Genomic DNA, 27,326 nt, shown 5'->3' on the forward strand with positions numbered 1-27,326 from the left:
CGTTGGTGGGGCTGCTAATTACATATGCCAGATTTTCGTACTCATGAACCGCGTATTTACCGGTTTCTGAACCATAACTATTGCCGAGAAGCACCTATAATTAACCATTTTAACGATAACTTTATATGAAGGCAGTTATTGGGGTGGAGGAGACAGTTTGAGGGTTGGAAATCAGCAAATATAATAGCCTGAGCACGACCATCTGGCAACGTTGCAGTGCTGATGGTGCTGATGATGGCTACTGCGCGCTGGAGAGTTTCTTGAGGCCGCGTTTCCTTGAGTCTCACCCCGCCTTCCCTCCGCCTCGCCGCCACAGAAAACTTGGCCCCACACACATTCAGGGGCTGTCTTCCTCATACTGGCAAGCCTCTCCTGTTGGGCTTCATGTATGAACGCCACGGCAACTTTTTTGCGGTATATCATTCCTCGTAACCGGAAGAGGGGATTGGTCGTCCTTATCTGGAAAGGGAAAGGGGACTGTCAGGACTGCAATAACTACCGTGGTATTACTCTCCTAAGTGTGCCAGACCAACCACCTGCTGAAGCTGCAGAAGCCTGAATAGTTTGGGTTCAGGCCTGTTAAGTCGACAATTGACCGTATCCTAGCGCTTCGCGTCCTGGGTGTGGCGCCGACGCGAGTTTCGACCAAGGACTCCTCGGTTTCGACAGAAGATGCTTGCAGCCTATGTCGATCTCAAGAAGGCATTTGACTCTGCATCGCGAGGCACTCTGGAATCTCCTGCCACTCCGCGAGATTTCTGCAAGGATCGTTGGTCCATTGGCTGGCCTGTATTCTGGAACTGAGGGTGCGGTGAAGTGGGTGTATGGGGGGGGGGGGGTGAGTGGCTCCAGTTTCTATCCCGCGAACACGGGAGTGAGGCAGGGCTGTATTCTTGCCAAATCGCTTACTAGGCAGAGTTGTGGACCAGAGTCACTGTGGAGCATCTATCGACAATACCAGGGTCACTGACCTTGTTTTTGCCGATGATGCAGTAATCCTTGTGGAGTCGCAGTGCTTTGAGAGCCATCACCAGGACGGTGATGGCTCTTAAAGCACTGCACGAGGAGGCGAAGCCCTTGTACCTGCAGGTCTCCAGGGGCAAGACATTTGTTTGGAGGCCTTTTAAATTAAACAATTCATTCTGTTCAAGTGTGTGGCGAGGACATTCAATTTGATATCTTGGAAAATTTCACATTCCTTGGTCTCGTTGTGCAGAACGGCGGGTCTCGTCAAGAAGTCCTACGGCGGATTGGCTTGGCCCACGGCGTTAAGGACTTGCTCAGCACGAGTATGTGTATGGCGTTGTTCATACCTATGGAAAAGAACAAAGTTCCGCATGTTCAAGTCGCTAGTGTTCCTGGTCTGTGTGAGTAAGTGAGTCGTCGTGCTGAGCGGATGTGTTGCGTCTTGACATGGCTGGCAGAGCCAGGGGCGTGAGGGATTTCTGTTACGTTTGTGAGGATTTCACAGGCGAGAAATAGATTGGATGCTGTTTGTGCCCTAAATGGTGTCATGTGAAGTGTGCTCATTTGTCTGGAATTAAGCAGGAGAATATACCTAAAATTAATTGGATTTGCAACCCATGCCTTCATAAAGCATCTCTGGCTACCAAAATTGTGGAGAAATTGGATGAATTCAAGCAAGAATTATCTAAGGAAATATCAGGGGTGAAGGAAGAAGTTGAGTCTCAGGCTGTGAGTGTGAGAGAAGAGCTGGGGCAAGTTGCTGAGGTGTTGCAGCGCGCCGATAATGCTGATTCAGCGGGTGCAAGCTGGGCTGAGGTCTGAGGTCACCAAACGCAGGAGGAGGGTAAAGAAAAATCTCCATGTTGTTAAGGCCTCTGAACAAGATAAGAAGGCTATTGAGTTGAAAAGTGAAGTTTCCCAAGCATTACAAGGCATTCAGATTACTGATTCAAGATTCACTAATGGAGGTAATATTGTAATGAACTTTGATGATGAGAATATGAGGAATGAAGCAGCCCCAAAATTGGAGTCTGTTGAGCAAATTAGTACCAAGAGTGTTGGAAGGATGAAACCAAAGATCATGATATGCAATGTGCATAAAGAGGAGACCAAGGAAAAAATAAAGGAGACCATCTTAGACCGCAACGAGTTCTTACACACAATTGAGGGTGTTGAGAATAAGATAGAGCTGATTTTTAGTAAGTCTGCAGCTGGCGGTACAATGCACTACATTTTGAGATGTGACCCAACTGTGAGAGAGCTGATTCACAAGAATCACGACAAGTTAAAATTAGAATGGGGAATGTACAAGGTGAGAGGCTGATACCATGCAATTATAAATGTTATATGCTATCACTGTTAAAGATATGGCCATCTTGAGGCCACCTGTACTGCTAAGAGAAATGGGGAAGCCCCAAAATGTTTCAAGTGCGCTGGCGATCATAAATCGAAAGATTGCTCCATGGCTGGAAAGAAATGCATAAATCAACCACTCAGCGAATGACCAGTGTTGTGTAGTTCTCCAGACTGAAACTGAGAGAATTCGTAATATAACCGATCATGGCTATTAATTAGTGTTTGTACTAAAAAATATATTATGTATGATGGATGTTCAGTGTGCTGGAAATAATCGTTGGATATTTAATTGTGATACTATAATGAAAATATCAGACATGAAAACTGAACCAATTTGTGATATTATTCGTGAAAGCAATTAAGACGCTCACTACGATGTTTGAGAATAAGTGCATCGAGGATTATTATTGAGGCTAACATTATAACTGTTGACGGGCCTCGTAGAGCGCTGCATCAGCGGCGGAGCAGGGCCTGAAACCTCATCAACGGTAACGGTAACATGGACACTGAATAGTAACTTGAAGAGGCGGATTAATGCCCTTTGTAATAAGTTCCTGTGTAGAATCATGGGATATCGTTGGAATGAATTTGTGTCACACCAGTGATTACTTCGTGAGACTGATTCGAAGCCTTTGCCTACATCTTGGTAGGCGGTGGCTGAACGGATAGCAAGACGGCCCCGCGTTCAGGAGGACGCGAGTTCAATCCCCGACCGGTGCCACCAAGCTGGGATTTTTCAGCCGCCGCCGAGTGGCTTAAAACTACCCACATGCTGTCCAGAAGACCACCTATCAACCCGGACTCTAGATTCTAGGATTAAAGATGAGCTCCGGGAGGGCAGCATGAGCTAATGCAAGATGGTGCCACTATAAAACACTCGCCTGCGCCAGAACGGGGTAGGCCGACCATCAGGACCCACTGGGAAGAAGCCTTGGACCAACCATCAGGATCCACCGGGAAGAAACCTACCGGCGCAATAGGCCACGACGTAAAAAAAAAAAAAGAAAAAGAAAAAAAAAGTCAATGAACACCAACTCCGACTATATGGGCATGGCACGCTACCCAGGGCAGAACCGACCCTGCTCACCGGGTTGTTTCTCTATGAGTAAGTCCCTAGTGGAGGAAGTCAAGGGGATGCCCACAGAGAAAAAGAATCAGACATACGTATTTCAATAATTTAAAAGTTATCAAGAAGTCAACCTTTCATCCTTTTTGTATGTCAACGTTGGGTGCTTATAGGTTCGTATTTTGATGCTTTTAACTCCTACACTAAACATTTCCAAAGGCCACAAAGAAGGTTAGTCGGGTTCTCATGAGTGTTTTCACCCTAATGGTACAGACTTCTTGACGCCTCGCCGGTGGCTGGGGCAGGATCACACGGTTGGCAGGGTCTGCCGTCCGTCGTCTGGTAACGGTGGTGGGATGGGCGGCGGGCAGAGTATATACGCCCACCACAGTCACCCCCAAAGGTCCGAGTTGCCTGGCGAAGAAAAGTGCGCACCTACGACTGGTTGTGTCCTAGGAATAAACAAGCGGCGAGACACCTCCGAGGAAACTTGGTTGTGTTGAGGTGCGAGGCGGGGCGCGCGGGCTGTGTGGAGTTGCCCTCGGGTGTGGCTGGGTGCTGACTTGACGCTCACGGAGCAGGAAGGTCGCGCGCTGCGTCAGCAGTACGCTAGAGCTACACACTTCACTGTCTCTGCCCTCACACACTGTTACTGAAGTTACGTTTGAGAGAGATATAACAATTCGGAGTAGTTCGTAACCACGCTGCACACCATTTTATGTTAGTCGTTTTTATGGTGTTACTTTTTAACGTGGCGAGTGTTAAGTGATAAGTTTAAGGCGCGAACTGTTATCTCCCGATCGTCACAGGGCCGGCGTTACCGTGGCCTGCTTCACAAGTTGATTGTAAAAGGTGAGATAACATAATAGCCTTTACTTAAGTGAGGCGTGGCCGAGCGGTAGCCGTTATAAGTTCACTTTAGTTCTCTCTCTCACATGGACATAAAAAGATATGAATGTACTTTAAGTATATTAACAGTATTATACAAAAGTTTACAGTTTTCGTGAGCGAGTCGCACCAAACCACAGCCAGCCACACCATAGGGCGCGGGGCGGCGGAGCACCGCTCGCCTGCCCGTCACCCGTCTTCTCTCTTCGTCTTCGCGTTGTTCGCTCGTTTTATTTGCTTGTAATTCGTCCGGAAGGGTGTGGGTTCCGGTTGATGACTGCTGATGAAAGTCATCATTTGCTGATCCTAGTGTCAGTTCATCACAGCTTCCCACGGCCAAAAGCACGACGTGTTGTTAAACATCCTGTTGTGCGACACCGACCGGGTGTCGCCACACGTACAGTCATACATTCATACACATATGACGATATATACATTACAGCCTTGTCAAACTATCACTTGGCTCACAAAACTACCCATGGAAATATTTCCCGCACCCTCTACAAAAGTCTAATTAAATGTGAGTGTGTAGACCCCGAAATCTTTGAGAATACGAGACTTCCTACAACTATATCTGGAAACTGAAAGGAAGGCTTGTCTAATTATTTCTTGCCCCTCTTTCTCACTCCTGGGCTCCCCAGTGGGTGGGTGCACGTCAGGCTTCAGGCTCACGGCAGCTTCTTTGTGAGAGGTGACGTGTTCTCACAGCCCACACAGCCCAGCCAGCCAACACGACCCTCTCGGATGCCTAGACACGGTATTATTTTTAATCTAAACGCTTTTTACCCTAATTATTTTGTCCGGGGCTATGATTCACCGCGCTTATAAAGTAACAAAGAAACAGGATATAGAGAATTATGCAAATGTTTACGCATAATACGTGCACTTATGTAAAATATTTCAGGCCACACACCCCGCATTTGGGCCCAGCAAGGATGTAGTACCTGTAAGGGGATAATGGGCAGGTCTGGGCAGCACTTCCCTCGAGTACTCTTACTGGCTCTAGCAAAGTCCCCCCTAAAAAAAGGAAAAAAAATGTATGTCCGTCTATACACGATTTATAGGTCGGTATTATAAGAGACTTTCGCTTCTCACATCAGCTATTTCTGAAGGACAAAGAGGGGATCAATTAGGTTGTAATGAGTGTTTCTTTAGGTTCATGGTACAGAGGAAGGGTCAGACTACCACCAGGGTCATAAAACAACTTCTAGAAATGCCCAAAACTCCTACGAAAGCCTTGTCAAATATGTGAACTTTGGCGACGCAATGTTCAGTAATACGGCCCATAGTATTTGCAGAGGGGACGAAATATATATAGGCCAGTATTTTCAGACGGTTTCGGCTCTCTCAACAACTATTTCCCTAAGCCACGAAGGATATTGCTCGAGTTCCCATGAGTGCTTGTCACGTTCATGGTGCTGAAGTCTTGTTAAACTATCACTAGACCCATAAAACTATACTTCCCATGGATATAGCCCACGCAACAACCTCTACGAAAGAATATGAGCCATAGTTTTTTTTTACCTTTTTGTACTAGCGTTATAAGTTTATATATATATATATATATATATATATATATATATATATATATATATATATATATATATATATATATAGAGAGAGAGAGAGAGAGAGAGAGAGAGAGAGAGAGAGAGAGAGAGAGAGAGAGAGAGAGAGAGAGAGAGAAGAGAAAGCAGGCAAGCAAGCAAGCAAGAAAGAAAGAAAGAAAGAAAAGTAAGAAAGAAAGACCCGTTCTTAATTTGGACACTAACGATATGCCCAGCACCACCACCAGCACCACCATCACCACCACCACCACCACTCCTTCTCCCTCCTCCACCAGCTCATGACTATGCATGGCTCACCCAGACGCGTGTTTACAGTGGCAAAGAAGATCACTCGTGGCCTATGTTAACCATGTCGCTTCATCTTTAATTAATCTCCGCTGTGATGCAAGAGAGACTTTTGATGCTGCCGAGAAACTCTTTTTATTTATCTTTACTTTTTATACGAATGCTCATGCTCTCTCTCTCTCTCTCTCTCTCTCTCTCTCTCTCTCTCTCTCTCTCTCTCTCTCTCTCTCTCTCTCTCTCTCTCTCTCTCTCTCTTTCCATCTATCTATCTATTTACTAATTATATCACAGGGGTTATTTGGAAGCTATTAATGATTGCTGTTTACCTCGGAAATATGTTATTGTGAGTTTATAATATTTTTTTTTTTTTTTTGTTGTTGTTATTGAGTAATTTACATTCAGGGTATCTCGCGTGTGGACTGACTGACTGACCCCTTGGAGTCTTCTAATTTCCTTGTTATCCCTGCATTTATTAAGTTCTTCTTTTTCTTCTTCTTCTTCTTCTTCTTCTTCTTCTTCTTCTGCCTCCTCCTCCTTCTCTGAGTAAACATCGCATTCATTCTTCTTCCTTATCCTTCTATTTATCATCCTCTTCTTCCTCATCATCGGTCTCTTCTTCCTCCTCCTCCTCCTCCTCCTCCTCTTCTTCTTTCTTATCCTCTTCCTTTTTCTCTTTATTCATTTAGTATTTCTTCTTATTGACCCACTCATCTTGTTTATCATCATCTCTCCCTCCTCCTCCTCTTCCTCCTCTTCCTCCTCCTCCCATCCATCATTGTCCATCAGTGCCTCGACGCAACTTTGCTGTAAACTGACGCCTTTTAGCTTCTGATTTCACGCCTGTAGTTTATCATTATTATTATTATTATTATTATTATTATTATTATTATTATTATTATTATTATTATTATTATTATTGCCTCCTACCTACCCTCCGTACCATTTCGTCCATGCTTTATCCCTTTTCCCTTATCCTTCCTTTCCTTCCTTCTTCCTTCTCTATACGTGTCCTCACGCCTCACTATACTGCCCTAGATATGTCCCCCAGTCCCCTTCATTCATCTCCTCCCCTTCCTTCCTTCGTCCCTCCCCCTCTCCCTCTTCCTATCCCCACGCCTTCCTTCCTCCCTTGTCCCACCCTGGCGGTCCTATACGCTCCCCTTCAAGCAGCATCAGCGTCATTGTGTGTAGGCATGTGCCGAGCGCTTGAGGAATGCTGGGGGGCTCTCTACCTGAAGAAAGCGGGAAGAAAGGACGGCGAGAAGATGGAAGATTTGAAGAAAGGCGGTGCGAGGAGCGGGAGGAGGAGAAGGCGCGGGAAGGTAAAAGGAGAGAAAGGTAGGTAGTTGTATACAAAGAAAGGTTCGTCTTGGGGTATTAGTGAAGGTAATGTTCTTATTCTTGAAAATCTCATTATCAGGGGAATAAGAGGAGCAGGAATGTTAACGAGCGGGACAGGACTAGACGGTGTGACTGTGTGTGTGTGTGTGTGTGTGTGTGTGTGTGAGAGAGAGAGAGAGAGAGAGAGAGAGAGAGAGAGAGAGAGAGAGAGAGAGAGAGAGAGAGAGAGAGAGAGAGAGAGAGAGAGAGAGAGAGAGAGAGAGAGAGAGAGAGAGAGAGAGAGAGAGAGAGAGAGAGAGAGAGAGAGAGAGAGAGAGTGACATACGGACAGACAGACAGACATACAGACACAAACAGATGGACCATATACGATAAACCACCTTTTTCTTTCTTTTTTTCCTTTCTTTCTTTCATCATCTTTGTAATCGAAGAAGAGGAAACTAGGTAAGCACACACACACACACACACACACACACACACACACACACACACACACACACACACACACACAAACTCCCCCTCACACACACCAGACCCCTACATCCTCCCCCCACGCCCCACACACACTCCCCCCATACCCTCACTCCCACAGACACAGGTAAGAGCGTAGTAAACAAGGTAAGTACAGGTAGCGGAGGGTCGCCAGGTAGCCAGGTAGTCTAAGTAGCTAATCCCGGTAACAAGACGGACGGCACCCTGAAGGAGCCGCCGCCGGTAGCCTCCTCGTCCTAGGCCAGCTCCCGCGCTACTGGGCTACTGATGGCGATGGGGCTACCGAGGCTTATGAACGGTGGGTGGAATGGGAGTGTTGTTGTTGTTGTTACTGCTGTTGTTATTGTTATTGTTATTATTGTTATTGTTATTGTTCTTCTTGTTCTTCATCTTATTATTTTATGTTTATCTTTATTCTCATTATTAGTGGAAGTATCATCATCTCCATCATCATTTTTTTATTTATAGTGTTGTTTATAGTCATCATTTCATCACTTCAACAACAACAACAACAACAACAACAACAACAACAACAACAACAACAACAACAACAACAACCAACACACTTACATTACCTATCGTCATCCCCCCCCCCCCCTCTCCTCCCCTCCCTTCCCTCTCATCACCACCACCACCACCACTATCATCATTACCGCACCCAACTCTATCACCACCATCACCCCCCCCCCCCACCACCACCACTATCACCACTCCCATCACCAACACCACGCACATACACACTAAATATGGAATACTCGCAAAAAAGGAAGGCGAAAAAAAAAGAGCATTTCCGGCCAAACGCTATAAGGGATTAAGGTCTTTTTTTGTTTGCGTCAATAATGGCGAAAACAAACCCGAGAACGCTAAATTACGTGCACTTTGTCTCGTCACCCTCGTGTATAATTTTCTAGTCTGGCTGATTTTTTAGTTTTACGCATTTTGACACCAAGTTGAAAAACAAAACAAATACAGTAAAAATTGCGTAATATCCAGGTAGTATTACAAATGTGCTTTTATTATATATATTTATATCTTTACTATATTATTTGTCTACTTTTAAAACTTCAAAGTGCAGATTTGCTTCACTTTTTTATATTTTTTTGGGGGGTAGGGGGGCTGAGGAGATGCTTCGGTTGCAGAAAATATAAATAATGTATGAACGTGTAATGTAAGTAAGTAAGTAAGCAAGCAAACAAGAAAGCACGTTAGTATTGTATGTATTCCCAGATCTTTCTCTTGTTACATTGGTTCCCTGGACTAACTATATTAAAAAAAACTACACATTATTTCCGTCCCCCATCCCCTCGTTTATTTTTTATTCTTCTCCTTACTTTACTGTCACTCTTACTTTTCGTCAAGGGAACTCTGCTTGAATCTATACTATTTTTTATTTATTTCTCTGGATACCTTTCATGGGTCTCAATAATAATGATCACAACAACAATAGTAGGCCTAGACTGGAATTCAAATAGGCACGAAGAATCAAAGGTCGTGGTCGTAGACATTTTTTTCACAAGAACACATATTTGACAAGGCTTTTTTCGTTGAGTTGTGCATTTTTCAGGGGTTTTTTGACCCTGGTGGTAGTGTGACCTTTCTTCTGTACCATGAACCTAAAGAAACACTCATTAGAACCCGACTGATCCCCTCTTTGACCTTTAGAAATAGCTGATGTGATATGGCAAAGTGTCTTGTAATACCAGCCAAAGAGTCAGGCCACCCAGTTCCTATTCCTCTCTGTGGTGGGTTTTCAGCGACAAATGGACAGCTGGGCCAACGAGGGGAAGGTAAAGTGCGGTAAGGAAGATGTCATGGTCCACGTTCTGACGCAAGGAAAAGGGAAGAGGGAGAGGAAGGGAAGAGGAGGGAGGGAGAGGGAAAGGGAGATGTATCACCCACAGTCTTAAGCGGCGATGAACGCAAGGGAGGACTAAAGTAATTAACGCGGTCTTAGCAATTTACGCCTCGATTGAAAGAAAGAAGAAAAAGACTGCGCAAACAATAAAAAGGAAAGACCAGACGGAGAAACTGATACACACACACACACACACACACACACACACACACACACACACACACACACACACACACACACACACACACACACACACACTCGAACGCCAATATTTACAGCCGCGGGCCCTTCAAGTGACCAACCCGACGCTTCTCTCTCCCTCGCGGTAAGTTATGGAGCACCACGGCCACTATTTTATGGCTCCCGCGCCCGTCCCTGTGTGTGGCTCGCCGGTGGGGGGGCGTGTGTGTGTGTGTGTCTGTGTGTGTGTGTGTGTGTGTGGGTGTGGGTGGGTGTGGGTGCATGGGTAGGGGTGTACGATAGTTATTTACTCGTGAACAACGAAGAATAGTACCAAGAGAGGAAATGGAAATGGAAGAAACGGAAAGTAGAACAATAAAGTAGAGGGCATACACTATAACTGCGCGTGGCCTCGGTGCTCATCTCCGTCGCGTTGATCCTTGAGTCCGTCGTGGTGGGTAAGAAGGTATAGATTATAGTGATGTTAGGAAAAGAGGAAAGCGGGGAAGGAAAAAAAGGAAAAGGGCGTGGGAAAAGGAGAGGAAAAGGAAGGGATAAAGATAGAGAGGAAGAGAAGAAAAGGTATGAAAAAGGAAAAGCAGATGAAATAGTGAGAGAGGGGAGAGACGAGGGAAAGGAAAGAAAGGAAAGAAATGGAAGGGGTATACCAAGTGAGATGTGGATACTGGTTTCAGGGGTGCATTTTCCCAAGAGTTTTTCGAGCTTGGAAAAAACACGTACTGCCGCCTCAAACGCAACGCGGAGAATGATAACACAACTTCGTGATAACATATTCAAGTCGACAGTGAATTCCTTTCGTAGAGGGAACCGTACCAAGACATAGAAACGCAAGTATATGAATAAATAAACAGATAATGCCCGCTTAGTGATGTTTTTGTAAGTTTAATAAACAGTAAAGCAAAAAAAGTACATCCCTGGATAAATATAGAATCAGTAAAAAATTACATTCGGAATACTGGTTTCTCAAAAAAATAATAACGTCCGTTTTGTGTTATTCTAGAGAGTGTAATAAACCAAAAACGAAAATAAAACATTCCTGGATACACTTAAAATCAGTAAGAAAACAAAACTCGATATAGAAAACAACCTCGGTTTCTAAATGTATACAGTTGAGACGATGAGGCAAAGAGGAAAGTTAAAATATAATTGAGTTACATTTTGAAACCTACCTGTCTCACAAACGTCCCTGGACCACACTCTTTCTCCCTTTCTTCCTCCCTCTCCCGCAGCCTTGGCGAGCGTCTGGGCAGCAGGTTACAAAGGGCGACCGCAGCGCAGCCACTACATGCCACCTTCCCTGGCTGAGGCACGCCGCGGGAGGGGTCGGGTGGGGTATGAGGTGCTATTCTGTGGGTGGGATTGGCTTTTTACTCTTCGTTCTTCACCTTCACCTCCCCCTCCTCCTCCTCCTCCTCCTCCTCCTCCTCCTCCACTCCAAGCTCTTTGAGCTACAGACCAACTCAAGAACTAGAAACAACGGCCTGACCATTCATGCGAAGCGATGCAACACAGACATTGGTAGTAGTTTCTTTTCTAACCGAGCCATACGCCATTGGAACGACCTCCCTGCTGAAGTAGTAAGTGCGGAAATCATCATCATCCTCAAAAATCGCATCGACCGTCACTTCGTGACAACAGGAGTAAACTGAAAATACGCACCGAAATGCCTTTAACTGCTCTGCAAGCACCAAGCGACTGTCAGGCAGATCACCGCCCTACAGCAGGCAACCTCGTAATGAGCCAATAGGCTTTCTGTTGCCTGTTATTCCATGTTTCCATGTTTCCATGTTTCCTCCTCCTCCTCCTTGGAAGAAAAGTAATCGAAAATACTTGAACAAGATCAGCAATGCGATTCCTTGCTCTAAACTAACCCGAGAACAAGAAACAATGGTCAAACAAATCAGGCGAAGTGATGAAGTACAAACATCGGCAGGAGTTATTTCTTGAGCAGAGGTGCCCAACAGCCTTCCTGCAGAAGTAGTTAGTGCGAAAACGACCAACTCCTTCAAGAATCGCATTGATTGTCACTTTGCTGCGTCAGGAATCAACTGAACGTACACATGTCTACGTATAAAAGTGCTTTAATTGGTTCGGCAGGTCACTCAAGGGGCCGACTATTGATTAACTCACCGAAGCAGGCAGCCTCGTAATGAGGTAACATGCTTTCTGGTGCCTGCTCTTCTGTGCTTCCTCCTCTTCCCCTCTTCCCCCTCCTATTATCTCTCTTTCTTCTTTTTCTCTCTTTGCTTCCTTCCTCCAGCTTTTATACCTGACTTTTTTTTGTTCTTTCGTCTTTTCTTTCTGTTCCTGCTCATTCTCCCCTGTTTTCTCGTCCTCTTTCTTCATTTTCTCCTTCCTTTTCCTTATATCCTTACCCTTATGATCTTTCCATTACTTCCCCGTCCTCTCCCTCCTACTCCACTATGTCCTCCCTCGTCTTTTTATCCAAGGAAGGGAATGAAAGGGAAGGGGAAGAAGGTGGGAACGGTGCCCTAAGACCAGGTAACAGGAGGGGCAGGTAGTGAGCGTCAGGTGAGCGCACGTATCAGGTTAGGATGAAGAAAGGAAGGTGGAGAGTTGAAAGGAGGAGAGAGAGAGAGAGAGGTGGAAGGCTGAGAATGGGGAAGGGAGGGAAGGCTGAGGATGAGGGAAAGTAAAAGATAAGAACGAGAATTAAAAGCAGAGACGGGAAGCAAATAAAGGAAATAAGTAGAGGAGAAAGGGTAAAACAGCGAATATCGAAGAGTGGAATGAGGAAGAACTAATTAAACAAATAAAAAAGAAGAAGGAAGAATGGCGTCGAGAAAAGAAGAGAAGGAATAAAACTAAAATAACGAGGAAAATGGATGAGGAAGAGAGGGTAAAAAAAAAAAAGCGGAAACTAATAAAACAAAAAAATGAAAAGAAAGGAGAAACAGTGAATGAAGAAGAAAGAAGAAATGGAAAGGAAATAGGGAGAGGAATAATAAGACAAGGAAGAATGGAATAAGAGGGTGAAAGAGGAAGAGAGAGCAAAGCAAAGAAGTAAATGACAATAGCAAAGAAAAGGTGGAAAGAAAGAAAGAATGAAGGAAGAGAAACAGGACAGTAAAAAGAAGGGAAGAAGAAAGATGGAAGGAAGGAATTTGAGTTCATTCGAAAAGGCAGGAATGTTTTTTTTATTGAACCATGATTGGGCAGGCTAGAGGAGGAGGAGGAGGAGGAGGAGGAGGGAAATAGTTCTTGTGAGGAGGCACATACCAAGGAGGAAGGCCAGGAGGGGAAAGCCTTAGTCCTCCTCCTCCTCCTCCTCCTTCTCCTCCTCTTCCTCCTCCTCCTCCTCCTCTTCGTGTAAAGGAACTGTTCAAGCAAAAAAAGGAGGAAAGGGTAAGGAACGATGCACTAGTAAGGCTTCTCCTCCTCCTCCTCCTCCTCCTTCTCCTCCTCCTCTTCCTCCTCCTCCTCTTATTTGCCCCTATCATCTTTCTCCTTTTTCTCTTCCTTCGTTTCCTAAAATATCCCCCACTCCTCCTCCTCCTCCTCCTCTTTCTCTTCCTCCCCCTCCTCCTCCTCTTCCAAATGTTTCATCGTACCACATTTTTCCACAAATAGAAAACGCATTCCCATTCCTAGAGAACATATTCCTATCGAGAACGTTTTCATTAGAGACCTACTCGAGTACAAGTAGTAAAAATTGGGGTATCTTTAACGTTTTTTTTCTCATTAAACTAAGATTAATTTAGTTTTCTCTCTCTCTCTCTCTCTCTCTCTCTCTCTCTCTCCCACGCCTCACTTCCAAAATGCTCCAGTAATATTTTCCTCTTCGAATAAAACAAAATCTAGCAAAAAAAAAAAAAAAAAAAAAACTAATTCCCCAAACTTTTCCAACGCCTATTTACTCCAAGGAGGGTAAAGAGGAGCAGGAGAAGGAGGAGGAGGAGAAGAAGGAAGAGGAGGAGAAGGAAGAGGAGGAGGAGGAGGAGGGGCGGGGCGAAGGAGGAGACGCCCGCCCGCACGTCCATCAGTTAGGTGGTTGCGTGTGTCCATCGAGGAAGAATGGAAGGCGATGGAGGGTGTCCCAGCGAGGTGGAGGAGGAGGAGGAGGAGGAGGAGGAGGAGGAGAAGGAGGTGGAGTAAAATGGAGACAGGAGAGAAAATAAAGTGGAGTATTCGAGTAGGCCAAGGAAGAATGGAAGGAACAAGAACAAGTAGAGTACAAAAGAACACTAGATTATAGGAAAAGGAGGAGGAGGAGGAGGAGGAGGAGAAGGAGGAGGAAAATGGAGACAGAAGAGAAAATAAAGAGGAGTATTCGAGTAGGCCAAGGAAGAATGGAAGGAAGAAGAACACGTAGAGTATAAAAGAACACTAGAATTATAGGAAAAGGAGGAGGAGGAGGAGGAGGAGAAGGAGGTGGAAAATGGAGACAGGAGAGAAAATAAAGTGGAGTATTCGAGTAGGCCAAGGAAGAATGGAAGGAAGAAGAACACGTAGAGTATAAAAGAACACTAGATTATAGGAAAAGGAGGAGGAGGAGGAGGAGGAGGTGATGGAAGAGGAGGAAGAGTAAATGGCGACAGATGAGAAGCAAGTGGAGTATTTACGAGGAGAGCAAGGAAGGAAGGAAGGAAGAAGAGCAAGTATATAGAAAATTAGAATTACAATGATGATGATGATGATGAGGAGGAGGAGGAGTTGTAGAAGGAGGAGGACGACGAGGAGGAGAAGGAGAAGGAAAGAGATAACGAAGAAGAGGCAGCGATTAGAGAGGAAAACTGGGAGAAGGAGAAAAAGGAGGAGAAGAAGAAGGAGAGAGAAAAAAATAGAAGACACTAGGAATAATAATAATAAGATGAAGTAAAAGATGAAGAAAAACAAAAAGAAGAATAGAAGAAGAGGCAATAGTAGAAGAAGAAAATGAAGAAGAAAAGGAGATAAGTAGAGAACGATCAGAAGGAGAAAAGGAGGAGGGTAGGAGGTAGAGAAAGGAGAAGAGAAGGAAACGAAGGAGGAAGAGGAGGAGGAGGAGGAAAAGAAGATGGTTAGAGGCACAATGGACAATGGTAGAAGAGGCCTTACTTAAGTAGATGAGGTCTGTGGTCTGGACAAACTGCCCATTGTCCTGTGTAAGTAGTAGTAGTAGTAGTAGTAGTAGTAAAGGAGCTGATTAAATAGTTAGTTGTAAGGTTATTTATTGATATATTTTTTTATTTTTTTATTGGTTTATTTTGATCTTTCCTTTCTTTTCTTTTCCGGGTTTTTTTCTTTTCTTCTTTGATGTTTTCTCTTCTTTTTGCTTTTTTCTGCTTTTATGTAATTTTCTTTTCTTAACGTTCTTATTTTTATCCCTCTCTTGTGATGTCCTTTGGTCCGGGTGAGCCTCTTTCACCAAGGAAGAGACCCACTCGTCATTTTCTTGATGTTATTGAGAGCCGAAAATGTGGATGATGACTCTTTCCTTTTTAAGATGTTGTGCTTCTATCGTATTCTTTTTTCCGGTGTTCTTTTTTCTGTATTTTCCTTGTGCTGGTTTTCTCTTTCTTCATTTTCCTTTTTCTGGTGTTGTTTCTACTGTATATCGGCTTTTCTTGGTGCCGTATCCTGCTACAGACGAGTCTCCTTCACCCCAGAGAAGCCTCGCCAGTACCAACATCCCACAACAAACGCCTGTGTGATAGATTATTATTTATATACTTTGTTGTTGTTGTTGTTGTTGTTGTTGTTGTTGTTGTTGTTGTTGTTTTCCCTTTATTGATGTTGTGTTTCTATGTGATCCTTTTCCCGGTATTCCTTTTCTGCATTATCCTTTCTCCGGTGTCATTTTTCTTTATTTCCCGTGTGCTGGTGTGGTGTGCAGTATCAACATAGCCTTTTCGTGACGCGGTATCCTCCTACAGCTGAGTCTCCTTCACCCCAGAGAAGCCTCGCCCGTACCAACATCCCACACCAAGGTCCTTAATCCTAGTTGTTCGTTTTGCTAATGTTGTGTTTTGTATCTGATTTCTTTTTTCTGGGATTCCTTCTCTGTATTATCCTGTCTCCGGTGTTATTTTTCTTTATTTGTCGTGTGACAGTGTTGTGTAGAGTATCTACATCGCCTCTGCCTGGTGCCGTATCTTTGTCCTTTGTCAACAAAAACATGTCAAAATAACTCGTTATCCTTTCTTTGTTCCCAAAATGTTGATTCCTTTGTCAATAAAAACACGTCGCAATAACTCGTTATCCTTTCTTTGTTTTCAAAATGTTGATTCCTTTGCTGATAAAAACATGTCACAATAACTAGTTATCCTTTCTTCGTTCCCAAAATGTTGATTCCTTTGTCGATAAAACTAAACCAACTCAAAACCATATTTCCCTTTCTTTGTTTCCAAAACGTCGATTCCTTTGTCGATAAAACTCAAACAACTCAAAACCATATTTCCCTTTCTTTGTTTCCAAAACGTCGATTCCTTTGTCGATAAAACTCAAACAACTAAAAACCACTTTTTCCTTTCTTTGTTTCCAAAACGTCGATTCCTTTGTCGATAAAACTCAAACAACTAAAAACCACTTTTTCCTTTCTTTGTTTCCAAAACGTCGATTCCTTTGTCGATAAAACTCAAACAACTCAAAACCATATTTCCCTTTCTTTGTTTCCAAAACGTCGATTCCTTTGTCGATAAAAACACGTCGCAATAACTCGTTATCCTTTCTTTGTTCTCAAAAAGTCGATTCCTTTGTCGATATAACTAAGACATCGCAACAACTCATTTTCCTTCCTTTAAAGGTCAGCATCCCACCCCGACATTTAGGTCAGGGTCAGCATCCCACCCCGACATTTACGTCAGGGTCAGCATCCCACCCCAACATTCAAGCTGGGGTCAGCATCCCACCCCGACATTTACGTCAGGGTCAGCATCCCACCCCAACATTCAAGCTGGGGTCAGCATCCCACCCCGACATTTACGTCAGGGTCAGCATCCCACCCCGACAGTTAAGTCAGGGTCAGCATCCCACCCCAACATTCAAGCTGGGGTCAGCATCCCACCCCGACAATTAAGTCAGGGTCAGCATCCCACCCCGACAGTTAAGTCAGGGTCAGCATCCCACCCCGACAGTTAAGTCAGGGTCAGCATCCCACCCCAACATTCAAGCTGGGGTCAGCATCCCACCCCGACAATTAAGTCAGGGTCAGCATCCCATTGAGAGCCGAAAATGTGGATGATGACTTTTTCCTTTTTAAGATGTGCTTCTATCGAAATTTTTTCTGGTGTTCTTTTTTCTGTATTTTCCTTGTGCTGGTTTTCTCTTTCTTCATTTTCCTTTTTCTGGTGTTGTTTCTACTGTATATCGGCTTTTCTTGGTGCAGTATCCTGCTACAGACGAGTCTCCTTCACCCCAGAGAAGCCTCGCCCGTACCAACATCCCACACCAAAGTCCTTAATCCTAGTTGTTCGTTTTGCTAATGTATTTTGTATCTGATTTTTTTTTCTGGCATTCCTTTTCTGTATTATCCTGTCTCCGGTGATATTTTTCTTTATTTTTCGTGTGACAGTGTTGTGTAACATCGCCTCTACCTGGTGCCGTATCTTGCTACAGCGGAGTCTCCCTCACCCCAGAGAAGGCTCACCCATACCAATATACCACACCAAAGGCCTTCGTGCTGGTTTTTTGTATGTTTTTGTTTTATTTTTTTCCTTAATCTCATCTGTGATTCTGTCTTATCTATTTCCTGGAATTCCTCTCCTGTGTTATCCTATTTCTGATGTTCTTTTAGTTTATTTTCCTTATTTTCGGTGTTTTCACCAGTAATATCCCTGTCGTGGAGTTGTTCTGAAATCGCCTTTCCTTGGTGCTGTGTGCTGATACGAATGAATCTCCTTCACCCCAGAAAAGACCCGCCCATACCAACATACAACACCAAACGCACTCCCCTCCCCCCGCCCCTGGACTCTCGGGATCTACGGCACCGCCATGGACGCCCCGAGGGAGCCGAGACGCCCTGCCGGAACCCCTGAGCCCCGCGACGCTCGCCAGGGAGACCTTGGGCTCCCTGACGCTCCCCACCACCGCCGAGGTGGGGAAGGGGGGAACTCCAGACAACTGCAGAACAACTCCAGACGGGAATATTAAATTAATCGTAAACACCGTGACGGCGCAAAGGCTACGTTTGTCGAGTCTGGGATGGCAGGACGCCGGCCGAATGTTTTCTGCGCGGCATCGGTTTCCCTCTCTGTTTCTGATTTCTCTCATTGTTTTTTGAGAGAGAGAGAGAGAGAGAGAGAGAGAGAGAGAGAGAGAGAGAGAGCATTTTAATAAGTATAATTCTTTTGTAATGCTTTAATCAGTTGATATTGCTGTTATTACCAATATCTATCTATCTATCTATCTACTCCGCCATCCTTCGCCCCCCCCACATTGTGTGTGTATATGTGTGTATATATATATATATATATATATATATATATATATATATATATATATATATATATATATATATATATGTGTGTGTGTGTGTCTCTCTCTTATCAGCCCTTTCTATCATCATTAATGACAACTTGCCGCCCTTCCCATCGTCACTATGGTCACTAAAATGCTAAACCACATTCCCTATCTACTCTCCATCTCCATCTTCTCCCTCCTCCTCCTCCTCCTCCTTCTCCTCCTTCAGGCTCTCCATTCCCAACCTCTTCCTTCTCTCTTTTCTCTCTTTATTGCTTGCTTCCTTTTCTTTTGGTTTCTTTGACGTCTTTCTCTCCTCCTCTCTCGCGCGCTACCTTCATCCTCTTTCTTTCCCTCTTGATATTTTTCTTTCCTTTTTTTGTTTCCCGTTTCTTTGCCTCTGTTTTTGTTTTCCTTTCTCTGCTTCGCTTTCTTTTCTTCTCTTATTTTTACTTTTCTTTTCCTCTTTTCGATTTTTTCCTCTTCAATGTTTTCTCTCTTTTATATTCTCTATCTTTATCAGTTCTCTTTCTTATTTTACTCCTTTACTCTCATTCTTGTGTATTTCTTGTTTCCTTCATTTATTTTCCTTCCTCCCTTCTCTAATCTCACTTCTTTTCTCTTCTCTCTCTATTTATTTCATTGTCCTCGTTTTTCTCGCCTCCTTTTCCTCCTCCTTCATTTCTTTAAGTTATAGCTACGCGTGGCCTCGGTGCTCATCTTCGTTGCCTCACACACATCACACACACACACACACGAAATCATCTTTACATCCACCTACATCCACACGAGCGCTCCGTCTTCATCCCTCTCACCCACTATCATCCACCCTTAGCCTTCCACCTCTCTCACCTCTCTCGCTCCTCTTCCTCCTCTCTCCCACTTTGTCCTCACCCTCCAATCTCCTCCTCCTCCTCCTCCACACCCACATTCCCACCCTCTTTCTCTACCTCCTCCCAACACGAGCCTCGGTCATTGATTTCTTAACCTTTCACTCCTTAAAACCTCCTAACAAACATTCTTCCTCCTCCTCCTCCTCTTCCTCTCCTCCTCCTCCTCTTCTTCTTCGGTCTTCTTATTCCTCCTCCTCTTCATTACTCAAGTTATCTTCCCAGCTTCGTCACTTTCTTCCCCTCTCTTTCTTCTCCTGTTCCTCTTTTCCCTCAATCTTCCTCCTCCTCCTCCTCCTCGTGGTTCTCGTTCTCAACTATTTGCTCTTCTTCCTTATTTTCATTCGTTCTTTCCCACTTCTTATCTTTTCTCTTTTTTTCCCTTTGATTTTCTCGCTATTCCTCTTTTTTTCTATTGTTTCTCCTTCCTCCTCTTCTTCGCTCTGCTGTCTTCCTGTATTTCTTCGTCTTCTACCTTTCTTTCTTTCTACCTCTCCATTTTTCTCTTCTTTCTGTTATTATATTTTTGCGAGTTCTTAATTTCCGCCAATCTTATTTATCCTCTTCCTCCTCCTCCTCCTCCTCTTCCTTCTCCTCCTCTTCCTCCTCCAGTCTTCAATTTTCTTTCTTTTTTTTAATTCAATCAGTAATGTCACAAATAATTTCACACTCGCTCCTCAGTTGTAATTTTTCTCTCTTTTTTTTTTCAACTCTCTCTCTCTCTCTCTCTCTCTCTCTCTCTCTCTCTCTCTCTCTCTCTCTCTCCTGCTCCCTCTTTTGTCCTTGAAACACACACACACACACACACACACACACACACACACACACACACACACACACATACGCACAAGCACATACACTCTCTCTCTCTCTCTCTCTCTCTTATTTTGCATTTTTCCTCCATTCACCTTGTCCGTCTCCTCTTCTTCGTCAGCCTCCCGTCGTGTTTAGGAAGGAGGAGGAGGAGGAGGAGGAGGAGGAGGAGGAGGAACCGTGTTAAACCAAGTACCGTAAAACCTAATGGAAAATTGAAATGAGCTACATGGTCCTTTTCTCCCTTTCCTCTTTTTCATTCCCTTTTCCTATTTCTTTCCTATTTTTCTCCACTCCTTTCCTATTTTTTGTTTCTCCTTCTCTTTTCCTTTTTTTTTCTTTTTCCATTCTCTTTTCCTATTTTTGTTTTTCTTTCTCTTTTCCTATTTTTTCCTTCTTTTTTCCTATTTTTCTATTTTTTTCTTTTTTCCTCTTTTTCCTATTTTTCCTATCTTTTCCATCAATCTCCTTTTTTTTGCTTTTCCTTCTCTTTTCTTATTTTTCCTTTTTTCCTTCTTTTCCTATTTTTTCCTTTTTTTTCTTTTATTTTTTCCTATTTGTTTCCTTCCCCTTTCCTATTTTCCGCCGTGTGTGTGTGTGTGTGTGTGTGTGTGTGTGTGTGTGTGTGTGTGTGTGTGTGTGTTAAAAGGAAGTTGCGGCGAAGTCTCCGGAAGTCACTTGAGTCACGAGCCAATTCTGAATGCAATTGCAGTCACGACTTACCAGTCTCTCTCTCTCTCTCTCAAACTCTCTAAATCTCTTATTTACTCCCCGTGAGATTAATAAAACAAAAACTAAAATACAACATGGAAATGAAGACAAAGAAACTCGAATAAAACGACCACGAAAGGAAATGAAGAGATAGAATGATGAAAATTAAATACCACTTGCAACACAATAAGAAGTGGAGCTAAAAAAATAATAATAGAACTCTAATACAACGTAGAACTGAGAGAAGATAAAAATAAATACGTGAATAACATGACACCATTACGAAAACAAAACGGTGACGAAATAGGAAAAAAAATGGAGAAAAGGAAAATAAAAAAAAATAATAGTTGCAATACAGAAAGTCTCCCTTGACAAAATAAATAAAATCATGACTTGGGTGAACCGAGAGGAAAACAAAACCATCACGGAATAGGAAAAAAACTAAATAATGAAGAGATAACAGGAAAATAAAATAAAAATAAGAATAATTGCAATACAGAAAGTCTTCCTTGACGAAATAAATAAAATAATGGACTTTCTAAATAAACCAACGCTTGAATAATTACACCAATATGAAAATAAAACAACAACCACGGCAGAAGAAAAAAAAGATGAGATAAAGGAAAATTAGAATATAGTTGCAATATCGAAGCCACACGTCGGGTAAACCGTTAAAAGTAAATTACATGCAAATCAACGACAAAAACAAGAACGGGAAGTCGATTAAAAAAAAAGATAGTTGCAACATTAAAAGTCCCCCCCCCAACCCTCCCCACCCCCCTTAAAATATTCATGCGTTAGATACACCGTTAAAAATAAGAATGCATCGCGTAAATCACATGGAAATCCAGAACAAGAATAAGCAGCAACAGCGCGGAAGCAATTACCGGAACAGGTCGTGACGGAGAGAGAAAAAGAGCGAGAGAGCAATTCACCTCCATTTGCTCCTAGTTCATTACCTCATCAACCCGAAGAACCAGAAAGAGGTTTGTTGACGCTACACTTCGCCGCTCAACCACTACTGCTGCTTGCGGCCGACTGGTAAGAGCGCATCGGAAATTCGGAAGTGGTAAAAGTGGTTAGGGTAGACGATTTGCGCTGATACCGACAGGAGAGGCGAGTTGTTTTACTTTTTTCTGTTTACTTTCTATAAATGGTTCGCCTGTTTGTTCGGTTGGTTGTTGTTTACGGTTTCGGCTGGTTGTTGTTTTTTGTTTTCTTGTTTATTCGGTTATCGGTTCTTCATGTTCTTTTATTTTATATATTCATTTATTTATTTATTATTATTTTTTTTTGAGGGGAGCTACGGTATTTCTAAGTTCAGCTACATGCCAGTCTAATACCTCTTCGATACATAATACTTTACTACTACTACTACTACTACAACTATATACTACTTCTACTACTATATGAAGCTGAACCAATCGCCTGAACTCTTAAGGAAAAGCATTACAACCAGATTAATTTTTTGTTGCCTGAGCTTAGTCTGGGTCTTGGACATCGCCGTGCTGTCGGTTCATTGGTTCTTCATCGCAGGTCTTTTTTTATTATTTCAAAGAGTGTTGACCACCTAGTGCATTCTAGGCTTCCATCGCTTTTTAGGGCTACTTGTTTGACCAGATATGTCGCTAATCTAAACATTTTGGCATTTGACATTTTACGTTGTTACGAGTCACAATATTCAAGAACCTTTCTGCTCTTCAGAAAACAAACGCTTCCTAACGATATTGTCAATGAAGTATATGGTCAATTATTTAACACCAAAGTTAACTCCTTCCTAAGGGGATCAATGACTCCCCCTGTCTTTTCCTTTTCCTCTTTTCCGTGCTGCTCATGCCCTTCACAGAGACCGTCTGGGTATTGGGAATTTTATGCCCTGCTGTGAGGGTTGTGATCAGTAATATACGATAACAACAATATCACGGACTTGGGTTTGAAGTAAAAAACAAAAACCTAAGGCAAAATGAAACAAAACAAAACAAAACAAAAAAACGAGAGGAAACTGTGTATTAGAGAGGAAAGAGTCGTGCGTAGGTACTTAACTAAACCAGCCAACAAAGGAAGGAAAAGAATATATGACGCTAAACACAAGGAAGGAAGGAGGGCGGGCGAGCGGGCGGACGTGAAGCAGCTACCACAAGCAAGCCTTGACGCAAACTAGTTGAGGCATTAAAAATGGCTACACCAGGAAGTCCCCTTACTTATGGTACATTTTACAGGGAAATTACTACTGGTGGTTGGACGGCTGCCGCGAGGAAGTGGTGGATGGGATAGATGTGATAAGTGGGGAAGGGAAGGGAGTGGGAGGAGGAGGGAGAGGAGGGGAGAGATGGGAGGGGATGGGAAGTTAGCAGGGGGAGGGGAAGTGGATGAATGGCGGGGCCGAGAACAAGTGCACCCGAGATGGGGACTGGAAATGGCATACCTACCAATCAGAAAATATAAGAGACGATATACAACTTTTTGAAAACGAGAGAAAGGAAACTTAAACAAGAATTATTGATGTGAAAAGTGCCTAGAAATAAGGGAAAGTGTAAATACATCCAAAAAAGAAGAAGAAGAAGGTGAGAGTGAAAAGATAGATCAGATAATTTTGTAAAGGAAAGTTAACACCACCACCACCACCACCACCAACAACAACAACAACAGTACCCTTGCCAACACTGCCGAAAATGGAAAGGAGGGAAGCATGGGAAAAGGAGAGCCAGGCAGGGTTAAAAAAAAGTAGAAAAGAGAAGAGAAGCAACAGAGAAGAAGGGAAAGAGGAACAAAAGAGAGGCAGGGTTAGTTAGAGAGAAAGAAAAAAAGACATGAAGACCAAGAGCATTCTACCTCCCACTTTCTTCTCTCCTTTTAGCTCTCGAGGTAAAGAACAATTACTCATAGGTCTTATTAGCAAGCATAGAGGATGTGTATGATAGAGAGAGGAAATGATGACGAGGGAGGGCGAGGGACGGGGCGAAAGCGTGATTGGAAAAGATGAAAAAGACGAAAATGAATAAGGCAATGAAAGATAGAAAGTTATAATGAAAAAGTTAATGAAGGTAATAATAGTAGAAAGCTGTAGGATAGGTAACGAAAGAGGAACAGCGTGATGGGAGTGGAGAAAGGTAAGAGACAGAGAGGAAGAGAGAAAATGGAAAGAAGAGAGAAGAAAGAATAGGCAATTGAAGAGGAAATTGGAAAGATAATACTAAGACTGCAATTATAATAAGAGAAATGGAAGAAGAGGAGGAGGAGGATAAGGGCTGTGGGAGGGAGGTTTACAAGGAGGAGGAGGAGGAGGAGGAGGAGGAGGAGGAGGAAGTGCTAATCGTGGGGAAGAATGCTTTAATAGGAGGAGTCATCTGGGTTACACCGGATGACTGAAACTCCTCCTCCTCCTCCTCCTCCTCCTCTTGCTCCTCCTCTTCTTCTTGTCCTCCTCCTCCTCCTCCGCCACCGTTTTTCTCCTTTTCTCCTTTCGTAACTAATCTTTTCCACCTTCTGTATCCTTCAGTTTTCAGTCTTCCTTTTCTTCCTTCAATCTCTCCCTCTATTTCTTATTTTCCTTTTCCTTTAACTTTATCACGTCTTCCTCTCTTTCTAATTTATGGTTTAATGCTCCTCCTCCATCACTTCACCTTCCTCCTCCTCCTCCTCTTATTTTTGGTTGGGTTGTTTTCCTTCCCCCCCTCCTCCTCCTCCTCCTCCTCCTCCTCCTCTTTGATCGTAATGGAGCAAAGGTGTAAATGTGACGGCCCTTCGTTTATGACCTGCCCTCACGCTACCTGTACGTACGAACACACACACACACACACACACACACACACACACACAGGTATTTCGTTGATCTTTTTTTTTTTTTTAGTTTATATTTCACGTTTCTTTTTTTTCTTAATTAAATTTCTCAACTAATACTGCCATCAATACTATTACTACTACTACTACTACTACTACTACTACTACTACTACTACTACTACTACTACTACTACTATTATTACTACTCTCTCTCTCTCTCATAACACCGCACAAGATCACACTACATCATCACCATATCACCACCACCGACCCTTCATCACCACCATCACCACCACCACCCCCATCCATTACCGTAAGAAAAATCTCCTTCCGTACATAGTAACTCAGTCACCACCACCACCACCTCCACCATTAACATCACCACCACCGCCACTTAAACTGTCACCACCCTCAGTATCGTAGCTCACCCACCGCCACCACCGCCACCTATCATAAACTATTTTACTTTAACCGTCTATAATAATCGCTGACTTAAATGCTAACTTCACTACCATCGCCACTGCCACCCATCACCGCTCCCGTCAACATTACGGCTACCAACATCACCGCCGTCACCTCCACCGTCACGATTCTCCATTATTGCCAATTTCACTTCATTGCCACCGTTATGCCGTTAACTTTATGATCAGCAATGTTATAGTTTCTTTTTTTTTGTTTGTTTGTTTTTGTTTACGTTTGTGGAGTGGATAGTGGTAAATAATCACACATCACAAATAAGAAAACAAGAATATGAGAAGAAAAGGAAGAAAAGGAAACAAGTGGGAAGACTTAAGAAACACAAATAAAAACAAAACAAACATATAAACGAAACACAGGAAAAACACACAAATAAAAACAAAACAAACATACGAACGAAACACAGAAAAAAAACACAAATAAAAACAAAACAAACATACGAACGAAACACAGAAAAAAACACAAATAAAAACAAAACAAACATACGAACGAAACACAGAAAAAAACACAAATAAAAACAAAACAAACATATAAACGAAATACAGAAAAAACACACAAATAATAACAAAACAAACATACGAACGAAACACAGAAAAAAACAAATAAAAACAAAACAAACATACGAACGAAACACAGGAAAAAAACACAAATAAAAACAAAACAAACATACGAACGAAACACAGAAAAAAACACAAATAAAAACAATACAAATATACAAACGCAACACAGAAAAAAAACACACACACCACATTAAAAAAAAAGAAGAAAAAGAAAAAAAGAATTGAAAATAGGAAATACAAAATAAAAGCACATACAATATCATATAAACACACACAAAAAAACACCACAAATAAAAAAAAATGAGGAAAAAAGAAAAAAAAAATAAAAAAAAAATTCCAAAGTAACCAACAACACACACACACAAAAAAAAAAACTCGTCCTCCTCAGCATCACTTAAAACAACAACAACAACAACAATAACAAAAACAACAACGACGGCGGCGGTGATGGTGGTGGTAGGCTAAAGCACCAACAGGTAACAGATGACGGGAATTACGAGGAGACACCTGCCCATTACTCACCTCTTAGGCCTACTACCCCCGCGTCGCACCTGCAAGAGGAGAAAGAGGCCTCATTATTAGCCGAGGTAATTCTTTAGGGCGGGGTTGGGCGGCGTCCTCCATCTGGCATCACTGACGGGGGCGAGCGAACATCTTCATCCGTGATTGTAACGGGGTAGCAAATAAGTGAGAGAGAGAGAGAGAGAGAGAGAGAGAGAGAGAGAGAGAGAGAGAGAGAGAGAGAGAGAGAGAGAGAGAGAGAGAGAGAGAGAGAGAGAGAGAGAGAGAGAGAGTTTGTTCTAATGGTGTTTTAACGTGTGTGTGTGTGTGTGTGTGTGTGTGTGTGTGTGTGTGTGTGTGTGTGTGTGTGTGTGTAAACATGGAGTTCATTTGTCTTTTCATTGTGTATGTATTTAGGGACACGAAAGGTAAAAATTATGGACACACACACACACACACACACACACACACACACACACACACACACACACACACACACGATCTGTCTGTCTGAGAGTTAATATCTTTTGTATCTCTCTCTCTCTCTCTCTCTCTCTCTCTCTCTCTCTCACCCATGTAGGATTAGAGCGAGCGCCATATTTGGACTGAAAGGTTTGGGTGGTCCTTTTTTATCGAATTTTATGGAATTCTATGGAACCCCAATCTCTCTCTCAACAATAAGAACAAATGAAAAAAAACCGAGCAATAAAAAAAAAACGTGACTGCTGTTTAAATCTATTCGTAAGTGAGTAAGTGAGTGAGTGAGATAGTGAGTGAGTGAATGGGTGTCTGAAGTGGGCTGGTATGGGCATGGGTCTACGAGGTGGTCAGTAGTTATATAGGTGAGTGAGTGAGTGAGTGAGTGAGTCTGAGTGAGTGAGAGTTAAATGTGGGTGGCTGCGTGGCTATGGGTGGTCAGAGGTATTTAAACGAGGGTGTGAGGGTGGGAATCGGCGCTCAGGTGTGATAAGAGACGAGTGTTACCTGCGCCCAAGTTACCTGCGCGGTGTGGCTTAACAGATAGAGGGCGTCGAGGGTGGGAAGGAAGGATTGGATGGGAAGGAGGGAGGGAGGAGAATGGGAGGGAAGGAAGAAAGGAGAGAGAAGAAGGAAGGGTTGAAGGAGGAGTTAGATATATAGGAAGAAGGAGACGGACATGCAAAGGATTGATGAAT

The 27,326-nt window shown here is 43.2% G+C and overlaps 1 long non-coding RNA gene across 1 annotated transcript in view; it reads right to left on the reverse strand.

Annotated features, from left to right (window-relative positions):
• Positions 1 to 11,192: 11,192 nt before the first annotated feature.
• LOC127005584 (uncharacterized) overlaps positions 11,193 to 27,326 on the reverse strand; it is a 92,959-nt gene continuing 76,825 nt past the window's right edge. The window contains exon 4 of the long non-coding RNA XR_007758740.1: positions 11,193 to 11,365. This is a non-coding gene — a long non-coding RNA (uncharacterized LOC127005584). The remainder of the gene's footprint in view (positions 11,366 to 27,326) is intronic.

Source organism: Eriocheir sinensis, chromosome 3, assembly GCF_024679095.1.
Source record: "Eriocheir sinensis breed Jianghai 21 chromosome 3, ASM2467909v1, whole genome shotgun sequence".
Classification (NCBI taxonomy): Eukaryota; Metazoa; Arthropoda; class Malacostraca; order Decapoda; family Varunidae; genus Eriocheir; species Eriocheir sinensis.